Raw genomic sequence first — 26,750 nt, 5'->3', positions numbered from 1 at the left:
TGTACAGTGTAAATTCAGCTGGATAGGATATGGGTTGCTGAAGAAAAGATTGCTGGAAGTTTATACAGTGAGAGCTTTGATTTTCAGTTTAAATTTCCAGCTTGTTCTTTTCAAAGAGAGTTTGGAAAAGTAGGAACTGAGAATGAGTTGAATTTTTATTCCTTAAAGATCCACTGTGGATATTAAGAAAAAGGTGTGGATTGTGAGGAATGATGTAATTAAGGGCAATGATTTAAGACAGAAGCCGTTAGGGTTCCCTGAATTACCCTAAACATAATTTAGAAGGCATAAAATAAGGAGTCAGAATTAAACAAATGAACAAAAAAACCCAAACACACAACACAACAAAATAAAACAGAACAGCCCCCACCCGCCTGGGGAAAAAAAAAAAAAAAAAAAAAAAAAAAAAAGAAAAGAAGAAAGAAAGATAATGAGCTAGATGTGATGTGCTTTTTTATACTGTGTCTTTTTTATACTGAGTGTCTTGGACACTCTTGTCCTCTTGTCAAAGTGGAAGCCAGATATTTAGTAAATATAGTCATGACAATTAAAGTTTTTAGTTAGATAAATGACATATCAAAATGCAGCTGTTATCTATATGTAGCTAATCCAACTGACTGCTAGGACACCCCAATTCCACCACCTCAGCCTTGTGCATTCATATAAATATGCTTGAAAACAGCAACCACAGCTATCAGTACTGTTACTAAGTTTACACAATGATTGTCTGCTAAAGTACTCACAGAAATATTCACCCTCATTGCATCCCTGTTCAGATGTACCAGGATGAGATTCAGTGCTATTCATTTCTTCACACTGAATAGGGTCTGCACAAAGTCATAAAAACCTGGTATGTCATGAGGGATGGACTGCTCCACCACCAAAATCACTTGGGTATTTCAGGGATTTCTAGCCCTTAAAGAAACACTTAGCTTGCAACCTACTAGAGGTGGGATCTCCAGAGAAAGAGAAAAGACTTTTTTCTTCTTCCTCCTCCTCCACCTCACCATGACAACAGTCACTGTGCAAACCTGAAGCAGGAGACTCAAGTGATCAGAACAGTCCAATCACACATGACACCATTTAACTACTAGATTTGTTTGAGCAGGTGCTCTGCAGAAAGGAAATTGCTGAGTTTCAATACAAACTTTTTTCTTCTGCTGCTCTTTGGTTTTCTCTGTGTTTTTCTTTGAAAAATGTGGTTATGCTCACACTGAATAGGAAGTAAATGTCACTGGAGCAACACAAATTGTTGGTTTTCAACACATCTGGCTGCAACACAAGGCCAGGACAAAGAACAGGCTTCTGATACATTTTGGCTTATCCACTGCTTATATGGCAGGCACAGAATTGTCTCTGTGGATCCCTGTTAAAGGAACTTTTTTGGAACACAATGTTCGTTTGCACCTATGCCAGAGGAGACAGCTCTTTTTGAGTGGATTTTCAAGCAGTTCTGCCTGTCTAGATATGAATAAAAATTTTAAGAATAATTAATTTTAGGCTGTTTTCTCCTATGCTCATTCTAGATTTTCTCTGATACTTTCTTTAATGTTTTTGTTTGTATTTATACATTGATGTTGACTTAACCTGCTTTACATTATCTATGTTAAAAAAAAAAAAAAAGCTTTCTGCTGTTGTTTTTCTCTACATTGTAATTCCCTCCTTTTGTGTTTTCACTCTGCCTTTTTTCAGCAATAAGGAAACTTAAATGCCATTTCTCGTTTCATTTTTCTCTACCTGTCTTTTTCCCATTTCAGTCCCTGCACCTCTTATACATCAGAGCTGAAGACTGTCAAAGGATTTTACTTCACATTCCCAGAAATATTTAGTTATCCTGTGAACTCCTTACACTGAGAAGAAGTGAAGTCTAAGATCTCTTTTCAGATATCTCTGTCAAAAGACTCATATTTTATCCTCTGTCTGCTCACAAAGTAGCATTCTGCTCAATATAAAAGGTGTAGAAGGGCAACTAATGAGGTGAATGACACCTTGCACCAGCCATATGGAAGGGTGAACTCACCCTAACTGAAAACAGCAAACAAGAAGAAAAAATGTTAATGAAAGGCAATGCTGAAACTATTCAGCCTCACAAACAGTGGAGGTTTTTTTCTCTTCTTATGTTGTTAAACCCTACTGTTATCATCCATTATCAGAGAAACAAGGCTGTTAGATCAGCACTTAATATTCACTATTAAATATGGAATTTCAGAATTTTTGATTTTTCTATGATTTTTTAATAATTCAATGAATGATTACTCAGACTTAATAAGAGGTTTAGATGGTTGGACTGTCAAATTAAAGCAGTGAATTAGGTGTCTGAACTCAAGAAATTTTTGATATATTATTCTGGTACCATGGAAGGTTACTAGAGGTGATGCAGATTGTGCAAGGTATATGTGCAAGTACAGGTATAACACATATATTGTGTTCAAATTCCTGAACACTTTGCATCTTGTAAATAATCTAAGGCTATTTCTGAGGTTAAAATTAACATTAAGGTTCAGGCATGATACAGATACTCTTAATTGCTATATCATTGTGTGTAGACAATACCAAATAATTTTATGCTAATTTTAAGATCAGCTGCTTCCCTGGGCAACCTGTTCCAATGCCTGACAATAATTTTTTCCTAATATCAAAGTTAGGACACCGAAGTTGAACAGTGTTGTATTATTACTTTTTTAATTCCCAGATAAGAGCCTATTGATGTACCTGAAGTTCTACAGAGGCTTCCGCAAGCTGCATCTTAGCTCAAGGTTTCCCACCTCTCACTTGCTATATTGAAAGCATTGTCCTCACCACAGAGCAACTGTCATTGTCCTCTAGGCTTATTGGGTATGTATGTGAAGGGGAAGTACTACTTCTAATAATAATAATAATAAAACAAACAAACAAAAACACCTCACAGCAAACAACTGTCTTTCACTGAAATGTTAGTGCTGCATTTGTAGACACTTTAATTCAAGCCAACAAGCTCCATTTCATTTATCCATCAGGACACTTAAACCTTCACCTTCCTTGGCTATAGCTTTTACATATGTACTTTCTAACACCTGCAGTGTGTTTAAACCTCCCATCTGATTAAACTGCAAAAACTAACCTTAAGAAGAATTTTATAAATCCATCTAATCTTCTGAAAAGAATGAGATGCTAATTCATGAATTAATAACAGCAACAATTAGTTATTCCAATAGTATAACCTATTTCCTTCTTGCATGTAGTAGTGACCTATTTTTTCAAATAAAATATTTTTTCTTCTACATTCAACATTTTACTGTTAAAGAAAATAAAAACAGGAACAAACCCCTCTTCTTTGATTTATTCAAAGTTTCAAAATCTACTAGCTTAAATCATGTCTTCTTAACCAAATCTCATTGCCTCTATCTACATTGCCTACAAGGACTAGATGGCCTTTGAGATCCTCTGAGTGCCCAGTTTTGTACTAGATTGAAAAGTTATTCTGGGGCACTGAAAGAACCAGAAGGGTAAGAACAGTTATTCTCATGTTTATTGTGCTCATTTGACTGAAATTGAGTTACTTTCCTTCATGCACTTAGAAACATTTCTTTTTCACAGCTAGCATAGTCATAATTTGAATTTACTTTGAGAATAATAAGATAACATGACCAGACAGAATTAATGTTTTTCTTCAAGAAACTTTCCAGTGTTTTTGAGTCAGAACAAAGAGAATGAAAGAACTTGCTGTTATCTTGGCTGTTGTCTGGGAGGCCAAGGTGTTTCTGGGCTCTCTGCCCACCGGTGTGAGTCAGCCAGGGAGGGGGGCATGGGTGGGAGAGACTGACAACCGGGCTGATCAATGAGAATATTCCATGCAATTAGTGTCATTATTCACATTTAACGAGAATCAGGTTTTTCAGCTTGGGGAGACCCATTCTGGTTCTGCTTTGTTTTGGCCAAGTTCCATTTGGAAGTGATTTTAGTTCAGCCTTTTGTCATACTGCCATTTTGCAGTGGGCCTCTGGACCTTTCTGTCTCTTCTCTCTACAGGATTGTCTATTTGGGACCAGGGTAGGCTCTCTCTCTCTTTCTGGGATAGCTGCTCAAGGAGGACAGAGATCGTAAGGAATTGCATTGAATATCTTTTATTTTATATTCTATTTCCTTTATATATATTAGTAGTAGTCATAGCAGTGTATTAGTATTATTTTGTTATTTTATTAAACTCTTTTTATCTCAGTCTACGAGTCTCTTCCTTCCCTTTCAATTCTCTCCCCTGCTTGGGGGTGCAGGGTCTGAGTGAGTGGTTATCATGGCTTTATTTGCTAGCTGGGGTTAAACTGTGACATTTATTGAAAGTGGATTTAGACCAGTTTATTGTACTGGTCTAACTATATACACTAAATTCTAAATTCTGATATTTTCTAGTACATAGCAAATTAAGTAAAAGGGTCCGTCATACCTGTTTGTGTTTTGAGATTCTTACTCTGATTCTTTATAGCTCCAGACAAGGAAAAAATGAAAAGTGTAGGAGGAGCATTTTAAATTAGAAGCCGTTCTTAATTGCTTGAGAAAACGCAGTTGATGGAAATAAATAAATATAATAACCCTGTAACAATCTGGTTTGGGGACATGAGTAAAATTTCTTTGTATTTTTTTCTGATAAAATAAAATGTTTCAACTATAATACCCTATAAAAAAACAAAACAAAACAAAAAAACAAAAACAAAACAAAAACAAAAAATTTAACAAAAAACAAACAAACAAACAAAAAAAAAAACACCAAACCACAATGTTTTCTTTTGAGTTCAAACTTTACCACGCAAAATATCTTGGGATCCAAAGTAGTTTTCAGAACACTGAGGTGAGAAAAGCATTAAGAGGAAGGCCTGATGAAGACTTGTATTTAAGATAGACACTCGTAAGAGCTATAATTCCTCACCACAAAGAACTAGAATGATCATCTGGTAGTGGCACAAAATTTGAGAGCAACATTACACCTCACAGATAACCCTGTCCACTGAATAGATCTTATTTTATCAAACAGTATAGCTCACCATACATTAAAAAGGTGTAGAAGGGAAACTGGTTTGTTTATTTCTACAGAATTTCCTCAGGCACTTTCCCTCTATTGGTGTAATTCTTTCAGAATCTATAGATAAAACAATGTACTCTAAAATATAAAATCTTCAGGGAATCTCAAATTATTCCAGTTCATAAAAAGAGCTCCAGTTCCCAACTAAATGTATGCCTCCAACCCATTAAATAATAACCAACTGGCCTTTAGAAGAACTTCGAGAACGTTAAAATTCGTGTGGTTATTTATTAATTTTGAATAAACTGGTTCCCAACTAAAAATTAAGGAAATCTGGGTCTAAAATCCATTACTAAGGATTTTTTATACAAAAATAGATAAATCCAATGTGCATGGATCATTACAAAGTTTCTACTAATGGAAGCCAGAGTTATTCAAGTTTAAGAGCCCTAGTGGTAGAAAGCATATGAAGAATATTGTGGTTATATTTGTTCAAGCAATTTGCTATCACAGTTTCCCCAGAATGATTACATCCTAGTTTTGCTGCCCAAAAATACAGCAGAGTTGTTCAGGACAGTATGTAGGCAACATGTAGAAGATGAGCTGATTCACTGCATCTCTGGGGCACCTTGTGTTGGCAAAGCTTCTGTGAAGTCTTGGCAAAGGCTGTCATTTTCCCAAATCTGGATGGTGTTCAGGAAAGGAGAACACTGGTATCGCTACTCGTCTTTTCCAGCAAATCAGTACCTCTGAGGCATAACTGAAGCTCAGTCTACATAGCAGCTAAAGACAGAGTTGTTTATTATTTATTTATTTTTTATTCATAGGAAAGCACATAAACCAGGATGTTTCTGTTGATAAATGCAACTGAAAAATTGCAGTGTCTATTTCATATGAATTTCTATTAGCTTGATCCCCGTTCTTCCATGCTGGGTTTTGTGAACATCTTACAGAAAGTTAGATGTTCCTGGCAGTGTCCTCCAGTATGTCAAGTTCAATTTACCCCCTGTAAACAGTATAAAGGGAACCTAAACTGGCAGGAGTCTGACCCCTGGGAACTCTTACACTATAAAGTCACAGAAAGCTGTGGAAAGCAGCACAGCAGTTTTCCATGTCTGTGGCTCAACAACTCCCCAGGCTGGCAAGGTCCTCTGATGTTGGCAGGGAAGAAATAGGAAAAAGCAGTATTAAGCAAATAAAAAATTATTCCAGAGCTTTGGGGTGGCAGCTCAATGGCTCAGGTGCTCAAGTGATTTTTTTCCTTCACCTTTTTAGTTCCAGGCAGGAATACAGAATGGAACAGGCAGGTCCAGCCAACCAACACATGACTACATGACTGGTTTCTTGACCATGGGAAAGTCAGTCCTTCACCATGTTTCTTAACATCTGATAGAAAGCATGTCTCACAGAAGGGGAAAAAGGTGTTTGCTTGGGGGCTTGCAAGACTGATTGTTACGGCTTTCAACTAGATTGGATGGGGGAAGGGGGCAGTACAACGCCAGTCAGTGATGAGCAGTGGGATGGCACACCAAAGCTTGAGGAAGTGCTTGGCAGCGAGATTCCTCAGACTGCGCCATAAGGTAAAGGGCACAATAAACCACACTTGAAGTGCATCTACACTAATGCACACAGCATAAGGAACACGCAAAATGAACTAGAAACCTTAGCCTTGTCCCAGGGACATGATACAATTGGCATTAGTGAAACCTGGTAGGATGAATCCTGTGAATGGTATGCCATGATGGACAGGTTATTCAGAAGGCATATGCAGGGTAGGAGAGGCTGAGGGGTGGCACTGTATGTAGCATAGGGGCTGGAGTGCATGGAGCTGGCAGTTGGTGATGGCAAAGTTGGGTAAGGATTAAGGGTCAGACAAATAAAGTGGATGTCATCATAGGTGTCTACTATAGGCCATCCAGGCAGGATGACAACACTGATGAGTTATTCTTTAAGGGATTAAGTGAAACCTCCAAATCATCTGCCCTTGTCCTTATGGGGGACTTCAACTTGCCAGATGTCAACTGGGAATGTCACACAGCTAACACCAACAGGTCCAGAAGATTTCTGAAGCATCTGGATGATAATTTCTTGGTGCAAGTACTAAGGGAACTGTCCAGGAAAGGTGCATTCCTAGATTTGATTCTCACTAACAGAGAGGGTCTCATGGGAGATGTGGCAACTAGTGGCTCCCTTGTCCACAATGACCATGAAGCAGTCAGGTTTAAAATCTTTGCTAATGGCAGAAAAACTTCCAGCAAGACCTTAACACTAGACATGAGGAGAGCAGACTTCAGGCTGCTCAGAGAAGTACTTAGTAAGATTCACTGGGAAGAAGCTTTTGAATATGTTGGGGTCCATCAGTGTTGCGCATTTTTTAAGTACCACCTACTAAGAGCACAGGACCAGGCCATTCCAAAATGCTGAAAATTTAGCAGGTGAGGCAAAAAGCCAGCTTGGTTGAGCAGGCATCTTCTTCTTGAAATACAGTGAAAAAAGAAATTACATGGCCAGTGGAAGCAAGGTCAGGCAACATAGGAGGACTATAGAGGGGCTGCTCGTCATTGTAGGGAGGAAATTCATGCTGCCAAAGCTCAATTGGTATTGAAGCTGGCCAATATTGTGAAGGACAATAAAAAAGGCTTTTTAAAAATATATTAATGACAAAAGGCAAACTAGAAATAACATTGGCCCATTACTTGATGAGCATGGTCACCTTATCAACAGAGACATAGACAAAACTGAGATGTTTAATGCTTTCTTTGCCTCAGTCTTCAGCACCGATGACGGACTTAGGAGCCCCCATAACCCTGGCCTAGAAAACCATGGCTGCAAGAACGATAAACTCCCAATAAATCTGAAACCTGTTGGGATTTGCTACTCCAGCTAGATCCCTACAAGTTGATGGGGCCTGATGGTATTCCTCCAAGGGTGCTTAAAGAGCTGACTGACATCATAGTGAGACCTCTTTCCATGATTTTTCAATGGTCTTGGGAATCTGGAGAGGTCCCGGATGACTGGAAGCTGGCAAACACTCTATCAATCTACAAGAAGGGCAACAGGGATTACCCTGGCAACTATAGGCCTGTCAGCCTTACTTCTGTTACTGGCAAAATCATGGAGAAGATTGCTCTGGGAGTTCCTGAAAAACATCTGAATGACAACACTGTCATTGGTCCCAGCCAGCACAGATTTATGAGGGGAAGGTCTTGCTTGACAAACTTAATTTCATTCTATTGAATGAACTTAGTTGACGAAGGGAAGCCTGTCAATGTGATCTTTTTGGATTTCATTAAAGCCTTTGATACTGTCTCCCACAGTATCCTCCTGGACAAGAAGTCCAACATACAGCTGTGTAAACACAAAATGCAGTGGGTCAGCAATTGGCTGATGGGTTGGGCTCAGTGGGTTCTAGTAAATGGGGTTATGTCGGGCTGGTGAGCAGTCACTAGCAGGGTTCCACAGGGATTGATTTTAGCGACAGCACTCTTTAATGCCTTTATAAATGACTTAGACTCAGGACTTGAGGGATTGCTTAGTAAGTTTACTGATGACACAAAATTGGGGGGAGCTGTCTACACTCTCAGGGACAGAGAGGCCCAGCAGAGGGATCTGGACAAATTGGAGAACTGGGCAATCACCAACCACATGAAGTTCAACAAGAGCAAGTGCCAGATTTTGCACCTGGGACACAGCAGCCCTGGCTGTACATACAGACTAGGGGACAAGATGCTGGAAAACAGTTCTGCGGAGAGGGATCTGGGAGTTCTGGCTGACAGCAAGTTGAACATGAGCCAACAATGTGCCCTGGCAGCCAAGAGGGCCAACCATGTCCTAGGGTGCATCAAGCACAGCATTGCCAGCTGGGCGAGGGAGGTGATTGTCCTGCCCTGCTCTGCACTGGTGCAGCCTCACCTGAAGCACTGTGTGCAGTTCTGGGCACCACAGTATAAAAAAGATATAAAGCTACTAGAGAGTGTTCAGAAGAGGGCTATGAAGTTGGTGAAGGGTTTGAAAAGGAAACCATATGAAGAGCAGTTAAGTCACTTGGTTTGTTCAGCTTGAAGAAGAGACTAAGAAGAGACCTCATCGCAGTCTACAGCTTCCTCACAAGGGGAGGAGGAAGGGCAGGCACTGATATCTTCTCTTTAGTGACCAATGACAGAACCCGAGGGAATGGCAGGAAGATGTGCCAGGAGAGGTTTAGATTGGACATTAGAAAAAGTTTCTTCACCCAGAGGGTGGTGGAACACTGGAACAGGCTCCCCAGGGAGGCAGTCATGACACCAAGCCTGGCAGTGTTCAAGAGACTGGACAATGCCCTCGGACACTTGGTGTGAACTGTGGGGTTGTCATATGCAGGGACAGGAGCTGGACTCGATGATTCTTATGGGTCCCTTCCAACTCAGGACTTTCTATGATTCTATGAGTTAATTAAGCCAAGACTGAAGACCAAAGTTAAAGGTCTGATGTCCACTAATTTTTTGTGGGCACAAGTCTGAGATCACAGAAAGAATAAAACTAAACTAGGCCTAATTTCTATCAAACTACATGATGAGAAAACAGGGATTCCAATGTGTGTTTTGTGAACAACAGCAGTAATCTCTTCCAAGTAAAATTTAAGCATCAGAAGTCAGGCAGAGAGTTAAATCCACACATCTCATAACCAGAAGACAAACTGTGGAATTTTCATACAGCTAAGAATGACAGGAGCACAATACAGAGCAGGGAAGAAAAATTATGCCACGATTATGCATAGCTTGAGAAGTCATAGAAAGAAGCAATATTCTGGCATAAAGCATTAATTTTATTTTTCAAAGCTATTTCTGTGTTCATCTAAACTCACAATAACAGAATTAGACTTAATTTTTTTAGAGTAATTCAACACCAGATGGGAAATCACACAAATAAGGCAAGGAAACACTAAAAGAGAGAAGTCTAGTATTTGCCATTTCTGCTGAAACTGGAATTTCTTTCTTAAGAGTTCCAGATGCTGTCCAGCAAAAAACCCTATTTTTTCTTATTTTGTGTTATTTTAGATTTTTTTCTGTTTTTCAGAAAGAGATTAATTAATCTCCTCATTTAATGAAAATATTTTTTCTTCTTCTTCTTTTTTTTTTTCTTTTTTTTTGTTTTGTTTTGGTTTGGGTCTTTAGGTAAGAACAGCATTAATTAATTGTTGGCAGGGAAGAACAGCATTAGTTAAGTACCTTTAAGAAATTTATTTTTCATAACTTTAAGGTTGTTTTGTTTTTTTTTTTCCATCTGTGTGTTTGTCACTGCCATGGAACACTGCTGGGATCTGGCTGCCTAAGCTCTTTCCCTTTCCCTGCCTTGTTGTCAAAAAGACAGTTTGGCTGTAGGATGAATGAAGAATCCTGGCTTCTGGCAACAACTGAAAGGAAAATAATAAAAGTAACAAGAGCCCCCATGCTATGGAAGAGTCGCATCAATTTTTCAAAGTAAAAGGTCAGAATTTCTGAGCAGATATTCTGATTATTATTTTCTAAAGAAATGGAAATTAAAAAAAAAATCTCACAAAAATTCCATATTATTTTAGATGTTCAAATAAACCATTATTTTTTCCTTTTATTTTATTTTTTAAAGAATTATATATCGATGTATTAGGTGTGAAATTCCATTGAATGCTATTCAGTTGAAAAATGATCAGAACAGAATTTACAGTAACATTCAATTTCAATAAAATAAAATAAAGCAGTACTGTAACAAAAAAGACTTTTCAGGATCAACATAATAAAGGATTATGTGCATTGTGGGCAATACCTAGAAAGTCCTGCTTCAGGCTATTTATATATTGATGTCACTTCTGGATCTATACTTGATGAAGAGATCTGTGAGCTGATTTTAAACTACCTGGCTTGGGCTTGGAAACCAACGCCGCATAAGCTGAAAAGCTCCCCTGAGAAGCTGGAAATAAGTCAGGGTTTGTTTACACTGAGTTCTACTCTCTTGTTGCTGTATCACTTGCATCACTTGAGCAAGTGCTGTAACTTACATAGAAGTATTTCAGGAGCAGTGTTGTACAGACGGTTTTCTCTTTAGCAAATTCCTTTCATATCAATAAGCCAGTGTTCAAAATGCAAACTTTGATGACTTTGTCAAATTTATCCATAGTTGTACACAGAATAGACATGGTTCAATAGATTGATTTCAGAGAAACTAGTTGAAATTGTTAAAGGTTAAGTGAAACTTTGAGAAAATAGACCTCAAGGATAACTAATTAAAATAACTAATAACTAATAACTAATAACTAATAACTAATTAAAATGTTACCACAGTAAAGAAAGAACCTTTATAAAACAAGCATGCAAATGACTAAAAGAAGTAGTTTTCAGGAAGCTATCAAATCTACCCTTGGGACTTCCTTAGAAAGAAGTGCCTCAGGTTCTCGTCTATGCTGAATTGCTGGAATATGCCATAGGTAATTAGATATTGATTCTAGTTGTCAATGAATATACCACCTATCATGCCTTTCTGTGCAATGTGCAATGCACACAATCTGTATTTATAATGCTTTCTGGTCTAAAAGTGTTTGATTTCATTTGTCAACATCCACCTGTAGAAAAAATGTCAATAGTAATCACTAAGATCAATTTGAGCTTGATTGTTTTTTCTGGAAAAGATATTACAAGATCAATGTCTACTTCCATCTAGAGTAACTATTGTTTTTAGGGTTGTTAATGTAACCCTATAAATCTTTTAGCCATTGAAGTGAGACTATGCTCCACTTGATGACAATATCCATTTTTGTTTGCCTTAAATATGATTTTTCTCTAATTTGGTCCAAGTGAATAAAGTAAAACATCAGAGTTATTAGAAGAAATATATGAAGTTCTGCACAACTAGCTAAATCTGCTGTTAATTTATACTCATATATTAAATATTTTGCTGGTATTAGCATAGGTTGATTTTTTTATCTTAACTGAGTGTCTGTCTGCAAATCTTTCTACAGATGGAAAGCTGACTAGAAGGCTCATTTCTCATTTTTTCATTTTAAGTCATTCCTATATCCAAAAGTTTGCCCCTTTGAAACAGATTTTCCTTACTTGGGGGCGAAATAAATAAATAGATAAATAAAATAATAATATATATATTAAAAAAAAAAAAAGAGAGACAGATCTTGAAAACTCAATAAATTGTTAACTGTGGTTGACTATTTAGTTTTCTTTCTCATTTACTTGGCAGATCCCACAATCATAGAATAATTAATGTTGGAAAAGATCTTTAAGATCATCAAGTCCAACTGTTAACCTAGCATAGCCTCCTTTTTTCCAGGCTCAACAACCCCAGTTCCCTCAGCCACTCCTCATCAGACTTGTGCTCCAGACCCTTCACCAGTCAGATTTTTACCCTTTGAAGATTACACCCTGTGATCCGAATCTTGATTTACCTTCAGTGTATTACTTTGCAGGAACAGGTATGCAATTGTTATTGAAATCATTATTTGTAAACTGTTAGTCGTGGGTTGCATCTAGTAGGGACAAATGTCTTAAGATTTATTAAAAATCCAACATGTTTTATTGTATGTCCTGTTTTCTTCTGTAATAGTTTAAATTCAAAAGAGTAAAATAAATTCTACATTCAATCAGTAATAAGATTGTGTAAAAACAATGCACTCCATCACAATAATTTACATATATTTTCAGTCATTTGGGTACACTTCCTTTGATATTCTGTGAGGTGGCCTTGAATAGAACAGAGCAGAACCAAACAGTGCAGAATGTCCTCCTTACTGTCACAATTTCCACTTTTTTTTTTTTTTTTTTTTTTTTTTTAAACTAGTAGCACTGTCACTGTGAGTTGATTAGGTACTTGGAAATGAGTGTTGCATGCATTTTTGGAGAAGGGTAATGTTAAGACTGCAATAACTGACTACTCTCTTGACTAGGTTTTGACCCGAAGTGAACTGGAGAGGATGTTGAAAAATACTGCTGAGTTCTGTTCCTCATCAGTCTCTGTGACTTGTTGTGCAGGACTCCAAACAGCAACCCTTCACTTTCGATGTTTTCCTACAAGATGACAGGATCCATCAGTGAACAGGGCATATTGCTTTTCATTCTCTGGTAATTCATTATATGGTGGGGCTTCTTCAGCACACATCAGTTCCTCTTCTTCTGGTGACACTCCAAAATCTTTGTCTTCTGGTCAGTCTGTGATAATTTCTAAGATCCCTGGGCAATTAGGTTTTCCTATGCTGCCAGTGTCTTTTTTTCAGTGGGAATATAGTTGGCCTCCGAGCCTTTATCTCTGTTCCAATACCGTAGGGGTCAACCTCGAGTCTCACCTGGTACCTTTTGCCACAGGCTCCAGGTGGGACTATTGTCCCTAGCCATAGTGTAGAGCACATTCTTAATATCTTGTCCTGTAGGACTGGTCCAAGGGCTACTGCATGTACAATCTTTTGTTTAATATGCTTAAAGGCTTGTCATTGCTCTGGACCCCATTGAAAATCATGTTTCTTTCAAGTCACTTGATAGCAAGGGTGCACAATCTGGCTGTAATCTGGAATATGGATTTTCCAGAAACCCACAACACCGAAGAAGCCTTGTATTTCCTTTTTGCTAGTTGGAGGGGACACAGGTGCTATATTGTTAATCACCTCTATTGGGATCTGGAGACACCCATTTTATCATTGAATTCCTAAAAACTGAATCTCTCATGCAGGTCCCTTGAATTTACCTCTCTTAATGGCAAAACCAGCTTTCAAAACAATTTGAATTATTGTCTCACTTTTCTCAAAGACTTCTGCTGCTGTATCACCCCATACAATTATGTCATCAATGTACTGCGGATGTTCTGGAGCTTTACCTTGTTCCAGTGCAGTCTGAATCAGTCCATGGCAGATAGTAGGGCTGTGCTTCCACCTCTGGGGCAGTTGATTCCAGTTGTACTGGATATCCCTCCAAGTAAAGGCAAACTGTGGCCTGCACTCTGCTGCTAAAGGAACAGAGAAAAACACATTAGCAATGTCAGCTGTGGCATATCACTTGGTTGCTTTTGACTCCAGTTCATATTGCAGTTCTAACATGATGGGCACAGCAGCACTTAATGGTGGTGTAACTTCATTTAGGCCATGATAGTCTACTGTTAGTCTCCACTCTCCATTAGGCTTCGGTACTGACCATGTAGGACTGATGAAAGGTGAGTGTCAGATTACCTAATTGTGAGTTGAACAGATTTTTGATGTCATTACTCTTTTATGAAGGGGAAGGGGAAGGGGAAGGGGAAGGGGAAGGGGAAGGGGAAGGGGAAGGGGAAGGGGAAGGGGAAAGGGAAGGGGAAGAGGAAGGGGAGGGGGAAGGGGAAAAGTTAAATTAAAAAAAAAAAATGTTTTCCCAGTTTTTGTAAAATTGTATATCCTTTAAAACTCATGCTTCAAGGACAGCTGGGGTTTGGTGATCCGATAGTTTAAGATTTACGAAGCTTGTGGTCCACTGGGCTCATCCATGAACTACAATTATTGAGTCATGGGGTCCATTAGGATGAGCTCTGCGTTGGCTGCACTTTTACTTTGGCTTTTGCGGATTTCTATATTCATGGAGACAGGAAAAGTTATTCAGCTAAGCAGACTATTATTAATAACCAACTGAAAGAAGTCCTCAGTTATTCAGATTCAGTTTAGGTGACTGGAAGCTTTATTCAGTATATTCATTTCTGGAGGTGAGACAGCTGTATTTGAAATAGAGTTTTGTGTGTTCTTGTGTCTACCTACGTGCTTCATTGAATATAAATGAAAGGAATTAAAAGAGCAGTTTAAAGTGCCTATTGGTGTTGACAGATGTGAATTTTAAGCAAGCAGCAATGTTCTTGAAAATCAAGATATCGAAATAGATCAAACTGGGAAAAAGACCACAGGAAAGCTAAGAAAATTTTCACGCAAATGGACAAGCCTGATTAAAACTACCAAACTTCATTATATTGTGCAGGCAAGGCTTACAGCTTTCCTGTCTATACAGAGGTACTAGCTGTGTGACTCAAGTCTTTGCTACATAGATAAAAACAACAATTACAGAATCACAGAATCACAGAATCGACGGGGTTGGAAAAGACCTCAGAGATCATCAAGTCCAACCCTTGGTCCAACTCCAGTCCATTTACTAGATCATGGCACTAAGTGCCATGTCCAATCTCATTTTAAAAAACCCCAGGGATGGTGAGTCCACCACATCCCTGGGCAGGCCATTCCAATACCTGACCACTCTCTCTAGAAAGAATTTCTTTCTAATATCCAGCCCAAATTTCCCATGGCAGAGTTTAAGCCCATGCCCCCTTTAGCCTCCCTTTAGACTAAACAACCCCAGCTCCCTCCACCTCTCCCCACAGGTCTTGTGTTCAAATCCCTTCAGTAGTCTTGTTGCTCTTCTCTGGACCCACTCCAGCACTTCAATATCTTTCCTGAACTGAGGGGCCCAGAACTGAACACAATACTCCAAGTGTGGAGTATAGAGGAAAGCCACTGACTCCAGAAAACATTAACATTCAAGACTCTTTTGATATCAGAGGGCTTTGATTACCAAAACTGAATATATGTAAATAAAATACATATAGCCATGCACATACAAATATATACAATAGAGTACACATACATAATAATATAAATTTAACTGTAAGTGTATGTATATCTATTAAGACAGTTTGAATCTGAACTTTTTAGAACAGAAATATTTTTTTAGCTAAGGATTAGAGAAATAAAAGAATTAAAGTTTGCCTGGTCTGTGTAAATTGTGGCTTTTGTAGAAAGATACTTATAATTTCAGACTTTCCAAATCAGTCCCCTGGTCTCAGTAGAAGACTACAGATATGAGAGGATCAATTTTAAATCTTCATCTCGAGACTATCACCTGTCAATTTTATGAATGGAAAGACAAAGTCTTGTAAAGTCTGTCCATGTCAATGCCTTTGCTCTTTGCTCATTTGAGCCAAGCTGACCTCAGAGCCTCCAATAGATTGTGTATATCTTCAGCAGTTGGCCACAACCTGGGACTGGGCCACAACTTTTTAAAGGATGCCATGAGAGCTGATGTTTACTCAAGCAGGTTGCTTAGTTTAGGTCTTGCATATGACTGGTATGACAAGATCCCAGAGAAAAATGAAGACCTGAATAACTTATATTCATTTTCCTGAAGGAGATCGAACAGTTCAGCTTTTTGAGGCTAGATATACTGAGACACTGAAAAACACGAGTATACCTCAGCTATGTATATTATAAAAGTAATTAGTAGATAGCAATCATGGCAAAACTCGGTTATGCATAATCAGCCCTATCTGGTTTTTAACTCTTTTACTACTTGGCAGAATTTTTCTTTCAATAGTACTTCATGTTCTCTAAATCCAGCCACTAATTCTCTTGACTGTCAAATGGCTCAGTGAGATTTTATAGAGCAACATTTTCAGTTTTGCACTTTATTAGCTTCAAAAAAACAGTGACTGTGTACAACACTGGTGGGTGTTTATTTACACAGTTGCAGTATAAAGAATTCGGCTGTACCCATTTCTTTTAATGGGTACATCTGTTCCTTTTTAGCCTATAAATTTCAAAGTCATTCTAATGTTAGATTCAGATACAAACTGTGTTTTAAAGTGATTGTGTGTGACAAGTTTATGCAATTTAACAACAGATTTCATTCTTTATAACTGCTTTTGAGAAAATGATAGCTGCCATGGTGACATGTCATATATGGTTTAGCTCTTCTGTTAAGCCTACTAAATCCTTACAATCACAATTTTGAAGATGTTTATATTTCCTCTTGCAGTATATTGAAGACATTTCACCCATCATTTAGTAAAAAACTTTTGAAGATGTCTGCTAAGGGACATTATCCAATGACAAGGAATATATTTTATTTTTCTTATGAATGTTAAGCAAAAGTTGAAGATTTTATATCACGTTCACCCAATTGCTTTTGTTCCACATGTTTAGATTCTGCTAATAAGACAATGCATTTCTATTCTTGACACCCTACTTCTGCTAGAGATGGAATTTACAGCAGTCAGTGAGAGCAGCATTGCACTGTAGGAAGAGTATCTCTCCTCATCCCCACAGCCTAGATCAGCTCATAGACTCATAGTCCAGGCTTGGATTTGAGAGTCTGAAAAAAGGTGATTGCCCTTCTCCTTTCATAATTTCACTCCTTATACACATCCTCAGGATTACCAGTGAACAAAAATAACCCATACTCTTTCAATTTGCTTTTAGATAGATGAGAACTCTGTTGGCTCATTTTTAAATGTTTTTCAAGTTCTGTAGTTATAAAAGGAATTAATAAAACTATAGGAATAAAGGAAAGCCAGGTATTTGTGAAAAAGAATGAAAGACAAATATCAAGGTCTCTACAGCACTGTTGAATGAAAAGTCTGAAGAGCTGGAAAATTGACTAAGTTACAGGGTTTTGATGCTTCAGAAATACCAAGATGATTACAATCAAACATTCTAGTGCTGTGTTCAGCAGTGGATCGGTAGCCCCCAAAGGAGTTGGACCATCTGTAGATTTGTAGGAGTGGGATTATCAGGAAGAAAAAAAAGGAGATATCTTTACAAAGACAGTTGAATTCTGACTTGGAATATTGAATTATAAATTTGCGCATGATACAAAGTTCTTATTAGCTTATAGGCAATTCACTTAAACTAGGTGCTTTAAAAATACCCATTAACTGCATTTTTGGGTGCCTGTGTTGAGGCTCAAAAGTCTGATTTCTAGACATGTGGAATGATCACATTTGCAACTCAGGGAAAACAAGGTGTGCTGGAATATATAAGGGGATATGCACTTTTGAATCCTATGGGACCACCTACTAGTGGTCTCATTCTGAATACCTAGAAGTAGTGGAAGTATTTGGCTGCAATCGTCCTGTACATCAGTTTTCAACTCATATAATGTTGATGATACTTTCTCTTTATTTCCACAGGATTCAAATGTTCATTTAAAGACAGCAAGGATTAGGGAAACACTTGAAGAATATACCGGGACTGTACAAAATACAGATTTTACATTTCAGAGGATAAAACCTCCAAAAAATCTTGCAGTGTGTGTGTATTTTACCTGTTTTGTATTTGTTTTCAGGGAAAACAGTTAGTTCATTTGATGCATATAATCATAAAATTTGTTTGAATGAAATATTAAATTGAAATTTTTCACTGATATCTGTATTTGCATTATAAGATAGGAAAGCATAGATGGCATTAGCATTAGCATTTTTTATTTACATCAAGATTCAAGTAGACAACAGTAAATACTGTTTCTAGTAACATTCTGCAACTGATAATAAAATAATAAATACTAATGGTCAATCTATTCCTTGGACTTCGTGTGAATTGTTCACTGTATAAGTAAGAAAACCTAAAAAAACACTTTATCTTTCATTAAATAAGGTGCCTATTGTATTCATTATATTTTTAATAAGTGATATAAATGTGGTTTTGTCTATTTGTGTGATTGCAGTAATTCATAAGAAAGGATTAAATAACCAAAAGAAAAAAGTTTTAACAGTGATCATCTGAGTCACTCATCGATGAAATTATACTAAAACACAGTTTTGTACCTCCTCTATGCTTTAAAATTTTTCAAGACCTTGTTTTAGGTTTAACACATTTTACTAGGACTACATATTTCTTACAACACTCTTCCTTCTCTGAATTTACATAAAATCCAGTTGTGTGGAAGGAAAACCATTTCAGCTCATTTTGCAAAGTTTATAAATCAACTTCCATTGACCAGTTTCTGGCATGTCAGTTATTTCTCTGCATGAATGCAAATCAAATGACAGTGTCTTTTGAATGCTCATTAAGAGTGGAACAGATATGGTAAATGTACAAGAAATTAAAGTGTTTTTATAACTAAGGAATAGAGCTGTTTGTAAAGCACAAAATATTTGTGGTATTCTGTAGTGTAAAATAGTTATTTTATATATATTTGTGATGGAATTGTACAATTATATACCTAGATATTTGATGTGTAGAAAAAGTCAATAGGGACAATGGGACTCCAAGAAAGTTTTTCACAAAGAATTGGATTTTTTTAATTTTTATTTTTCAAAGCAGCCAAATAATTAAATATGTTAATTTTAAGGAGAAGTATTTTCCTGGTATATCCAAGATTGCAAGGTAAGGGAAGTAATTTTTTTTCTTCCCTGTGCCTTGTAAGGATAAATAAACAATGCAACAATTCATTTTCTACACTGTCATCTAGAACTAGGTTAACTTAATATGGAGCTCATTATGCTGGGATGAAAGAATTCTGTTTAGTTACTTTCCTAGTGTGTGAACCAACACAGGCTCGCCACAAGAAGCAACCAGACACCACGACGCAATTGCAAAGAACAAATTTATTTTCATTACCTTGCTACTGGGGAATGTCCAAAACAGCACCTAGGCTCCCAGGTAGAGGTGACACAAGTGGAGATGGAGATGCTGCAGAATTCAGCCCTGGTAGAAGATTACTGGGCCTGCTGCATTCGCCTGTATTTCAAGGCTCCAAGTACGTGCAGCTTTGCGCTCTTTCTCACAACAAAGGAATCTCAGGCATAATTATAAGATGCCTTAGAGTTTCTCCCAGGCCTATGTTATCTAACACAGAGGTTCTACTTGTCAAGCACACAAGGTCAGTAAAACAATTAGTGTGATGTATGTGCTTTTTCTACACCCCAACTACAGTCGCTTGAGCATGTTTACAATTAGCCTCCTCGCCATTCTTGCGTAATTCCCATACACCCAGTAAATTCAAGGGGCTTCTTGCAGGTCTTTATTTTCAAGCTAACTTGGTCCAATGATTTCTGTAAACTAAAACCAGCTCTCTGCAGGGTAGCTTTCAGATTTCCAGCTTCTAAATCCAGTTTTGCTGTCTTTGTGTTGAAAGACACAATTAGAATTCCTGTGCAGTAAAATACTTCTCAGTATGCCTGATGGAGAAAGAATCAGCCCCCATCTATTTCAGTTGCAAAACCATAAATAAATAACTAGGTCCTTTATTTGCATATGTTTGTAGATATTCAATTTGACTTTTAGATACCTTGGTTGAGATGTTCAATATTAATAGATGCTCGATTCAAAGATTAAGCTTTGAGCTGCAGAAAATACCATCTTATGGAAAGCAATTCCTCAAAGCATTTTATAAACAAGGTGTCAAATAAACTTACAGACCATCTCATATCATGAATTTACTTACCTTCTAATCCTGAAAGAACAGATTTATTCCTATTCAAAAGGAATAGCCTATACTTCATTACACTAGGATAGATGCTTGCAAATGCAATTAAATGAACAGAGTCACAATTTCAACTCTCCTTAAGTCCCTTTCACTCTCTCTTTTTTTTTTTTTTTCCCCCAGACTTTTCATGCAAAAGGAAGGTATACTTCATAATTCTCTTGCCATTTCCTAGTTTCCACTGGGAATTGATGGCTAGATAGTGCAAAAACACTCAGCTCCTTTAGACTGTTCTGGAAAGAAATTCCCTTCTAGGGCCTAAAGATACTGAGAACGGCAGCATGGGAGACTGCTATTTCCCACTATAGACTCTTTATGGAAAATTAAAGCCACATGATAAAATAGCAAGGTTCCTTCTTTGACAATCCTCCAATAGAGATATTTCAGAATGTCTCTTTATATATATATCTATACATACACATCTATGTTGTTATTTTGGTTTGTTTATTGCTTTTTGGGGTTTTTGTTTGTATGTTTCTTTTTCCTGGTAAAAAGATGTGGCTGTACCTGAAGAGAAGAAATATATTCATTTGTTATTGAAGGTACATGCCTTTTAGTTACCCACTCAATGTGTGAATAATCAACAGAATTATTTCCCAAACAATTCAGAAGGCAAGTTAATAGCTGTTTTTTTTCTTTAAGGTATGTGTTGTGCTGCAGAGTTACAAGGATATATTATGATTCCTGTAATCCTGTCTTTCCTTAAAGGCAGTGTTAAATATCTTTGTATTCCACTTAAGAAATTATTAATGTTGTAATGAAGTGTCATGCTTGCCTGAGTGGATTCTGATATTAATTAAAAAAAAAAAAAAAAAAAGTACATTCAACACAATTTAGTTTACTAACTCTTTTTTCTTCCCTTTTTTTTTTCTGACCAAAATATACATTAGAATGTTCAGCAAAAGTAGTGTATACCTTTATATAACAAACTTCTTGGGGTTTGTATTTTCCTAGCTCCATGCCCTTGAATACCTTGGAAAATGAATTGATGAATATACTTAAATAGCTAACTCTTCATTAGGCCTGTCAGTTCCTAAAGGAAGTGTCTACAGTGTAGAAACTGGAATGACTAGAGACGTTTTACAATTCACCTTGGATATGTCCTCTAATGTTGATAGTTACATGAACAGCCAACAGCGCTTTTATGTGGATGATATATGACTTACATATAAAACTGTGCCAGCTATGTATCTTACACCTATTATAAATGAAATATTAAGCAGGTCTTCAAGATATTGGTTTTTTTTTTTTTCATTCGAACTTTCATAAAACTATTTTACTGACAACTGAAAGTGCACTTGCACCCTAAAAGCAAACTTGCATTTATCACAGAAACAGATTTTATTGGCTCAAGGTCATATTAAGGGTTACTCATTTTTCCTTTATTGCATTTCAGAGTGTATGAGTGCTTATATGATGAAATGTTAATGAAGAATTATATTTGAAACGTAAAGAGTAACAGTTAAAATATAACACAATTTTTATCCACAACTACACTGCTTTTCAGGTATTTTACAATACAAAGATGCAATAATGAAATTTCTACCTACTGTCAAAATTTGATTTTTTATCAGAACTGTGCTTCTTTTTAAAATGTTCTTATTTTGAATAAAATACAATTAAATACATTTCTATTTCATCTTTCAATCAAAATAGTAAATAATCTAAAATTTCATTGGACCGTGGCACTTCATGGTGTATAAAATTGTTAAACTAAATGCTAACCTTTCCCAAAACTTCTGGAAACTCAAGTCATCATTTTACTCCATGAGGATAGGCAGTCCTCTTAAAAATACATTTTAAATTGATTTCTACAACCGCAGAGGTATTCCAATGTTATCACAGAATCAGGGAATAGTTTGGGTTGAAAGGGACCTTCAAAGGTTATCTAGTCCAACTCCCCTGCAATGAGCAGGAACATCTTCAAACAGATAACATTGCTCAGAGTCCCATACAGCCTGGCCTTGAATGTCTGCAGGGATGAGGCATCTGTCACCTGTCTGGGCAACCTGTTCCAGTGTTTTAGCACCCTCACTTAAAAATTTCTTCCTCATGTCTAGCCTGAGTCTTCCCTCCTTTAGTTCAAAACCATCACCCCTTTTCCTGTCACAACAGGACGTACTAAAAAGTCTGTTCCCATCATTCACATAGGCCCCTTTTGAGTACCGAAAGGCCGCAACAAGTTCTCCCTGGAGCCTTCTCTTCTCCAGGCTGAGCAACACCAGCTCTCTCAGCCTGTCTTCAGAGGAGAGGTGTTCCATCCCTCTGAGCATCTTGATGGCCCTCCTCTGAACAGTGTCTAACAAGTCCATGTCTTTCCTGTACTGAGAACTCCAGAGCTGAACACAGTACCCCAGGTAGTGTCTTGCCAGAGCAGAGGGTCAGAATAATTTACCTCAACCTCCTGGCCACACTCTTCTTAATGCAACCCAAGATACAATTGGCCTTCTGGTCTGAGAGCTCACAGTGCCAACTCATGTCCAACTTTTGATCCATCATAACCCCCAAGTCCTTGGCAGGGTTGCTCTCAATCCCTGCATCCCCCAGCCTGTATTGATACCAGGAGCTGCCCTGACCTGGCTGCAGGGCCATGCACTTGCCTTTGTTGAAGCTCATGAGGTTCATATGGCCCCACTTCTCAAGCTTGTCCAGGTCCATCTGGATGGCACTCTGTCCCTCAGGTGTGTCAGCTGCACCACTCAGCTTGGTGTCATCCGCACACTTGCCGAGGGTACACTTGATCCAACTGTGTATGTCATTGATGAAGATATTAAAAAGTACTTGCCCCACTATGGACCCTTGCAGGACACAACTTGTCACCAGTGACCATCCAGACATTGTGCCACTGACGACTACTCTCTGGGTGTGATCATCCAGCCACTGAACAGTCCATCCATCAAATCCATGTCTCTCCAATTTAGAGACAAGGATGCTGTAGGGACCATGCCAAAGGCTTTACAGAAGGCCAGACAGATGACATCCATAGTACTTCCTTTGTCCACTAATGTAGTTACTCCATCATAGAAGGCTGCTAGATTAGTCAGGCAGGACTTACCTTTTGTGAAGCCATGCTCAAATCACCTCCCTGTCCTCTGTGTGCTTGAGGATAGGTTCTATGAGAATCTGTTCCATGATCTTCCCAGGCACAGAGGTGAGGCTGACAGGTCAGTATTTCCCAGGGTCCTCCTTTCTACCCTTTTTGGAAATGGATGTGTTGTGTCCCTTTTTCCACTCACCAGCACCTTCAACTGACTGCTGTGACTTCCCAAATGTCATGGAGAGTGGCTTGGCAACCACATCAGCCAACTCCCTCAGGACTCTGGGATGCATCTTACCAGGTCCCATAGATTTATGTATGTTTGTATGCCCCAAGTGATCACAAACCCGTTCTTCACTTCCATTGGGAAGGATTTTGCTCCCCCAGTCCCCATCTTTCAATTCATCCACCTGAGATGTGTGGGAACAGAGGCTGTCAGTGAAGACTGTGGCAAAAAAGTTGTTGAACACCTCAGCTTTCTCCTCAACTGTTGTTACCAGTTTGCCAGTCTTGCTCATCATAGGGTGTTCACTTTCTTTGACCTTCCTTTTTTGGTAAGACTTTTTTTTTAAGGCAAATACCTCGAACCTTTTTTACAGTGTTAAGTTTGGCTCAGTAGAAGTTCCACCTGGTGGACTAAGGTTCCTTAAGTGGGGAAACACTGCATTAGGAAAATAATTAAAAGTCACCACTTACGGGAAGAAGCAGCATGCATCATGAAGTATGGCATCTACATCAAGACTTTTAAAATATGAACGAGTGGGGCACCATATGCTTCCGAACCTGTATACTTTGTGGTCAATTGAAGAATAATGTTCTCTACATCAGTAAAAATAAGTGAATGAAAAGATAAATTCATTGCAAAAGGAATCCTCTATGAAGGATTTTCCTGAGGAAGAGAAGTACTGCACTACTAAGATCGATTTTAACTGTAAGTTGTCTGATATGTCAGAACTGGATGGCAGGAGGAAAGCTTGAGACAGGCAAACAAAGTAGTAATGAGCCTTTTGCTATTGTTCATCAGGTTAAGATCGTCATCCTAAATTAAGAGCAATAAAATTCTTAGAAATAAGGTGCATATACAGACTGCCCCCACAAAATATCGTTGAAACTTTACCACTGTTTACCCTTAGTGAAGTGGACCTGCAAGGTATAACTTGCTTTTTTTGGATAAAAATAAATCAACAAAGCATAGGTAACATTCATATCACTATTCTCCAAATGCTCATGTAGCTGCTCAGCCTCAGGCTGTAACAGTTCCCTAAGAGAAAGACCAATTTTCTGTTTGAAAATTAACCAGCAAATGACCTTACCCTTTTCAAGTCAGACTCTTAGGCTGAGCTTTGTGTTGTTAAACAGGTTTCCTTTTCACTCAGAGCTGATAAAGTTGGTTGATTTCCTTTTTTTTTTCCTCTTATAATGTTTTGATTTCAGGGACATAATAAAATAAACTAAAATAAATAGATGGCTTTTCATTCAAAATACCTACTTTGAAGAAATGCCATATGTTTTGTTTATTTTTTGTTTATTTTTTTTGGGGGGGGTTGTTTGTTTGTTTTTTGTTTGTTTTGTTTTTTACATTAAATTCACAGTGTTTCTCTTATGTGCTACCAGAGGCTTTCATGTTGCTTGAACTTATTTCTATTTTATGTCTTTTCATCATATATTAAAGTAGATCAGAAAGAAAATGGCAAGCTAGAAAATATGTTCTTGTCATATGCAGAAAAACAGGCAGAACTTTCAAATGGTAATTGCGGAAAAAAAAATGAACATATCTGACTACTATTAAAAAAAATGGATTTTTGCATTATAGTATTCTGGACTTTGAATGACCTTTAAACACATCTGTGTTTTGGAAGGAAGTGATTGCAACCAAAAATCATCCAAGAAACCCCCTAGAATAGGGTAATGTGCTGGAGGTGTGTGAGAAGGTCAATGATGCAGCTTTTGCAATATGTATGGACAGTCACACACACTGGGACAAACTCTCCAGCTTGATCTTCATGAACCTTGTCAAAATCAGTAAGATACAACCACAATTTTGATCTGTCAGTGGTGGTAATTGATGAGGCTTCAGGCAAACTGCAAAGCTCTAGTAATGCCACTGGTGTTTTGCATGTTTATAAATTATTGACAACATTCAAATGATATCTTGGAATTTCTACTTGCTTCATTGATACAGGTTAGAGCACTTAGACAAAAAAGATGCAAACTTCATATTTTTCTCTCATTTTTAGAAACTAAATCAGCACCTATTTATCTTTGATTTTCTTTCTATTCCTTTCTCCTTTTTTTCTTTTTTCTTTTTTTTTTTTTTTTTTTCAGTTAGTTGTATTTCTTTTGCTAAAAGTGCTTAAGAATGATAGTTTTATTGTGCATACTCTGACATCTTTTGGCATGTTGAAGATTTTACAATGGAAGATCAATGTATATACCTCTAATTATATTGCATCCCTGTAATGTAGATTTTGAGACACATCTTCTCTTAGTAATATCTTATTTGTGTTATTGTTCCTGAAATTAGAGTAAGGACAGAATCAATTCCATCTTCCAAGTTCTTTAGCATCAGATGTTTATCTTGAAACAGCTTTTGACTATGGTTAATCTCAGTCACATCCAGTCATCAGCTTTTATCAAACATCCTGACTTCAACACATCTGACATGGACCTTGATTTCCCAGGTGGTGCTCAAGAGACGATAAGATTTCAAATCAACAGCCAGCATGCTGTAACATCATGTGAATGAGAAAGCTAGCACCCTTGCCAAAGACTCATGAATACTTCAGAGAACAGAAAGTGCAGGTTGTTACTATTTTTTTTCCTAGAGAATCTCAAACATAATTCTTCTAATACAATGTCAGTTTAGAAAATAATTTTTTTCTCATTCCACAATGGCATAGGAATATATAAAGTGAATTTCTGCAGGGGCGGATAAGCCAGTTGCAATACACTTTGCTATAATGAAGAAGCTTCATTTTTAATTCATCAGATACTTTCATCCAGGCAAATCTTCTTTTAGCAAATTCAGTAAATATGCTGATTCATATTCAGTGCAGGAGTAATTCATATTTTAATATTAATTCGTAGAGTTTGCACTCATCAACAATGTTGGAATACATTTACCAGACATGCCCCTGAAAAGAAAGACAAGCTGCTTGTACAACTTCGCAGGCACACAGGTTACCTTTCTGGAGACTGCACTCTCTGTCAGTTCTGCATTTTCTGAGAGCACAAAAGGGAAAGGGGGACATGTTCCCCATGTTTTCCTTTATGTAAAGAATATCTTCAATGTTGTTCAATGAGCATCAGCAGAATTTTCCTTTGCAAGACTTATTTGACTTTGTAATCTAGCTTGTGTGAGGTATGGCTTTCCCATAAGAATTGGCTACGTCTCCTTTTGCAAACACATAGAAGTAGGCAGCTTGCAAAGCAAGGAACAACAGGCACTTGTATTTTTACTGTCTCAGAGCAGAACTCCATGCTGGAGTGTTTTACTTTGAAT

The sequence above is a fragment of the Streptopelia decaocto genome (genome assembly GCF_964273445.1).
Source record: "Streptopelia decaocto genome assembly, chromosome: 1".
Lineage (NCBI taxonomy): Eukaryota > Metazoa > Chordata > Aves > Columbiformes > Columbidae > Streptopelia > Streptopelia decaocto.
This window is presented reverse-complemented; position numbering follows the sequence as displayed.